The 5,444-nt window shown below is 43.0% G+C and overlaps 1 non-coding gene across 1 annotated transcript; it reads left to right on the top strand.

Moving 5' to 3' along the window:
* Window positions 1–539: 539 nt before the first annotated feature.
* Window positions 540–788, top strand: LOC132215994 (small Cajal body-specific RNA 13). The gene has a single exon (XR_009448680.1). It is a non-coding gene; the product is annotated as a small Cajal body-specific RNA 13 (non-coding RNA).
* Window positions 789–5,444: the final 4,656 nt, after the last annotated feature.

Here is a 5,444-nt window from a genome sequence, read left to right as displayed (position 1 = left end):
TTATCGCCCCTAACCACCTCTGCCTCAGCCCCTGCCGCAATGGCTTCATCCGGAAGCACGTCTGTAATGATGTCCAGAAGGTCGTTCAGCAGTCCAGTCTACTTAACATATTACGCTTTTATTATATATATCTCTTTCTCCTAAGAAGCACCTGGCACATAGCAGATGCATAATGTACACATTGAAGAAGGAAAAGAAAAACACACTAGATTTATTTTCCTAGAGCCACCCTTCCTCAGGTCCAGCCAACCTTACTAAGAGTAAATGGGACCCTGGCTGGTTTGGCTCAGTGGATAAAGCACAGACTGAAGGGTCTTGGGCTCAATTTCAGTCAAGGGCACATACCTCGGTTACAGACTCAATCCCTGACCCTGGTCTGGGTGGGTGCGGGAGGCAACCAATGGATGTGTCTCTCTCATATTGATGTTTCTCTCTCTGTCTCTCCTCTTTTCCACTCTCTCTAAAAATCAATGGAAAAATATACTTGGGTGATGATTAACAACAACAACAACAAGAGCGAATAGGGATGATTAAAGTTACATATTCAGTGCCCTGAACTAAGCACATCAGACTTGCAGAAGAAGCCTGCACCAGAGGAAGCTGAGGATGACTGCGCAAAAGCCAGCCCTTCCACGTGCAATTTCCCTCTGATAGTTCCTGGGTACTGTTGCCACGGTGATAATGACTGTCCCGTGTCATTTTCTATCCACCAACAGTAAGAGAAGCTTTGCAGTTGAGATATCATTTAACAGACAGAGTGGTTAAAATAAATAAATAAAGTTATGTATTTGGAAAGCCATCTGATTGTGACCATATGCCTCAAAGCAAGTCCATCAGATCTGTTCTGGAATTTAAATTTTCAGGGGATTACACAGGAGGACAGACCTTTGGAGATGCGGCTGTCATCTGGAAGGACTGAGGCCCTGTGGAGATGGGCTGCCAGCTTTTGTTCCAGTGGGCCCTTTGGGTCTATGCTCTCTGAGATATGAGTCTCCAACTTTAAATCCTGTGAGCTACTCCAAAAATTTTTATTTTTGCTTAATTTTGCCCAAGTTCATTTCTTTTGCCCATAGCCAAAGATCCCCAGCTGTTATATCTTCCCACTTCTTTTACTGTGATCAGATGTGAAGACTTCTACATTGCATACTTCTCAAGACTAGGGATTAATGCTGTAAGTTTCAGAAGGGCAGCTAAAGGAATATACTACATTTAACCAACGCAAATGCTCAAACTAAATGGTTGTTTCCACCTGTCTGAGTGGTTTTGAACTCACCCAGAGCACGTGCTTTTCTAGCCAGCCCCCTAGTGCGTCTCTAGCACACCTTCCTGAACCCCAAATCCTCCTTCATTTTTCATGTCTGAGCTGTGATGTGTGGTTCCTTTCACATCCAATGATACTTCATCAAAATTCAAACAGCTTTTTAAGCCTCACACCCCTAAAATAATAAAACCCCAGTCTCATGAACTCCCTCATTTCTCTCTAGGTTCTTACCTCCACCTCATCCTTCCTCCTTCCCTTCTATCAGAATAACAGACTCCTTCCCATCGAGGCCACCTGCCGCCTCCCACCTGTCTGGTCTCTTGTGGCTCCATCCTTTGGGTCACAGCTAGCATTCATTGAGCCACAGACAGTTCCAAACACTTGTGTGGATTACCTCTTTAAATTCTGAAAACATCCCTGTGAAGTTGAAAGTATTATTGCAAGTCAGGGAAATAAATCTCAGAGAAGTTAACTTACTTGAGTAAGTTCTGTAAACATTTGGTCAAGACAATTTAACTCCTGAGCATGTGCTCTGGAACATATTTTTCTGCCTCAATATTTTTTTTTCTACCTCAATATTTTTAAAGCTTCTCAGTATTGTTCAAATCAGCACCCGCCCCTCCCCCGCCCCATGAAAAATTTTCTTGATTCTACATCTTCCTGTGGCCTTTTTTTTTTATCTTCCAGTTTTCTCTGAATCCAGGTCCAAGAGCCAATTCGGCCACTTCTCAGCTTTTCTCTTCCTTAATCGCTGCAGTACCAGTCATGCCAACCATTTCCTCCATAAATTTGGGCTTTCTTGGTTTCCATGAAGCCTCTGACACTTGCTCTTTCTCTCCTTCCAGGACCACATCTTCTCAATCACTCTAATAAATTCCTTCTTTTTTCTGTCGACCCCTTAAACATTGGAATTCTAAGAGTTTTATCAATAAAAGCCCGAAACTCAATTTCCCCCCACCCCATTCACATCTTTCCATCCTTATTCCTTGTCTTGTTAAAGCAGCATATGTCACCCAATCCGCTTCTCCCTGCCTGCCCCCACACTCTCATCCAATGGTTAGAAAATCCTGGTAGTATTTTTCCTTTGTAGAAGTTTACTTTGGGTCTTTTAAAAAATATGTATGTTTTTACTGATTTTAGAGCGAGAAGGAAGGAGAGAAAGAGGAGGGAGAGAGAGAGAGAGAGAGAGAGAGAGAGAGAGAGAGATCAATGTGAGAGAAACATCGTTCAGTTACCTCCCCACGAACCCAGACCAGGGACTGAACCCAAAACCTGGGTATGTGCCTTGACCAGGAATCGAACTGGTGACCTTTCAGTACCCAGGACGATGCTCAACTCACTGAACACTAGCCAGTGAGTGTTGAAAACTGGTATATCTTCTATATCTCTATTTCACTTTTTAAATATATGCAGTAGTTATAATAACTTTTTATGTCATTCTCTGTTAATTCTAACATCTGTGTGGGTTCCCAGCCAGTTTTAATTGATTGATTGTTCCTCTTATTGTGAACCATGTTTTCCTATTTCTTTGTATGCCTGGTCATCTTTAATTGAATGCCAGACATTGTAACTTTTACCTGTTGCATACTGAATATTTTTATATTTCTATAAATCTTCCTGAGCTTTGTTCTGGCATGCACTTAAGTAACATAGACACAGTTTGATCCTGTTAGGGCTAGCTTTTTTGATTAGTTAGGTAGGTCCCAAGCGGTGTTCAGTCCAGAGATAATTATTCCTTAGTCCTAAGACAAAACCTTCCTGTTTGACCTGATCTGCCCAGTGCCATGAATTATTGGACTTTCTAACAGTGCGGCTGATGGGAGGAGGTACTGCTCCTGGCTCTGCAGGGGCATCAGGCACTGTTCACTCTACACTACTTGACCTCACACGTGTGCTGATCAGTACTCTGTTCTCTGTCCTGTGAACTCAGTCCTCTGTCCTAGGAGCTCAGCTGTCCTGATCTCTCCAGACTCTTAGCTCTATCTCCTCAATTGCTGGGGTCCAACCCCAGCAGGTCCAGGGGTCCCCAAAGGTGTGGACAGAGTCGGCGAAGAAGGAATGACACGGAGACAGCGTTCAGTTGATCAGCAGCCTAGCCAGGATCTCTAGTCACAATCTCCAGCCAAGTTCTGTTTAGGATCTCCAGCCAGGTTCTGTGTCCATGTTCTCTTGCTAGGTTCTCCAGCCAGGTTCTGTAGCCATGGTCCCTCGCTAGGTTCTCCAGCCAGGTTCTGTCCAGGTTCTCCAGCCAGGTTCAGTCACCAGGTTCTAGTCAGGTTCTCTTGCCATGTTCTATCCAGGTTCTGTAGCCAGGTTCTGTCTCTAGGTTCTTCAGCCAGGTTCTCTCGCTAGGTTCTGTCTCTAGGTTCTGTGGCCAGTTTCTGTCCAGGATCTTTTGCCATGTTCTCTCACTAGGTTCTGTCTCTAGGTTCTGTCTCCAGTTTCGGTCCAGGATCTTTTGCCATGTTCTCTCCAGCGAAGTTCTTCTGTCTCTAGGTTCTGTGTAGGTTCTGTGTCTAGGTTCTGTGTCCTGTTGTCTTGTTACATCTGTATTTATACCAGTTGATTCCAATCCTATCAATCTCTATTCCAAGGGTTAGGGCATTTCTTATCTCCATTCCAGGGAGTAAAGATTATGTAGCTTAAGCATGATTGTTCGTAGTTAAAGTGATTAATTACCCGCCTGGCACTTAGTTAAGGGGTTTTATTCCCTCCCTAACTTCAGGGGAAAATCCCTATCTGGGGAAACAACCTTTCTCAGAGAGATGACCTTGGTTAAAACACATAGCGCCAAGAAGGTGAGCAAACATATTAAGAACAGTATGCCATATATGCCAGGTCCCTTGAAACAGCAAGGATGGACCGGATCCCGGCACTCAATCTGGGAGACCACAAGCCCAATCAGGTTTTCCCTCCCTCGCAACACAGTCTGGAAACTTTCTCAAGGCAGTGAGCTGGGGCAATCAATCATAAGGCTCATCTCATTTGTTTCCTTTGACGCAGGGATTTCTGCCCTTTGTTGCCTGATGTCCAGTGTTTTGTAAGCCATTGTTTTATATATATTGTTTTATATCCATTGTTTGTTTTATATATATTGTTGGTTGTTGTTTCAGGTAGGAGGGTAAAGCCAAACTTGTTATCCCATACTCACCAGAAAAGGAAGTCTAAGAAATCTAATGGATCAGCTTGTCTCAAACATTAGCAATCCATTTTCTTTTCACTTTACCAGAGCTTTATTTTTTCCTAAAATATTAATCTCTTGTTATTCCCCTGCTCCAGATCCTTTTATAGCACCCTGATTGTTTATAGAATAAAGTTGGAGCTGCTTAGCATGGCATATTTTATGCCTTCATGACGAGGCCCCTTCCCATCCCTCTACCGCCCCCACCCCTGCCATTTCCCCATATGTTCCATTGGCTCTAACCAAATCAAGGTATTTATAGTCCTCTCCATCCCACTAATCAGCACTTACCAGCACCTGCCTCCGGGTCTTTGCCCACATTGTTTCTTCTGCCTGGAATATTCTTTCTCATCTTCCACCTGGTGAACACTTCTTTAACCTAGAAGATCCCTTTAAGCACATGTAAACTTTTGCCACCAAGTACAATTGCTCCCCTGCCTATTGTACCATTATGAACTAAATATTGTGCATGTCCATTTTATAGCACTTATCACTCTGTATTATATATATATTGCTTATCTGTTTCCACTAATATATAAAACATTCTGAGAGGGTAAAGAATGTACTATCTTTATATGCCCACTGTTCAACTTACCCAACCAATAACTATTTACTGAGTTCTTCGCCATGTCCAGGCACTGTTCTATGTCATAGAGATACAGCATTGAATAAGACAGAGTCCTTGCCCTCATGGATTTTACATGGGGATGAAAGAGGCAGTTAATGCATGTAGAAAAATATAGCATATTTACAGAACAGAAGTTAGGATGTTGTTACTGTCATCTGGGGAACAGAGGTGATATTACCTTGGACTAGGACGAGGGAGGAGAAGGGGGAAAGAACTGGATCCACGTGAGATGCATTTCTGAGATAAAGTTAATGGGGTTTGTACATGGATTTTTTGGAGGTGAAGGTTGATAATTGAATACTAGTTTTAAAAAGATGAACCTATGGATTTGGTTCAGAAGCTAAGTGGCCAGTAGACTAGTTACTAGGGAATAG

Source organism: Myotis daubentonii, chromosome 14 (assembly GCF_963259705.1).
Source record: "Myotis daubentonii chromosome 14, mMyoDau2.1, whole genome shotgun sequence".
Lineage (NCBI taxonomy): Eukaryota > Metazoa > Chordata > Mammalia > Chiroptera > Vespertilionidae > Myotis > Myotis daubentonii.
Note: the sequence above shows the minus strand (reverse complement) of the source record. Positions and strands in the feature narration are given on the sequence as shown.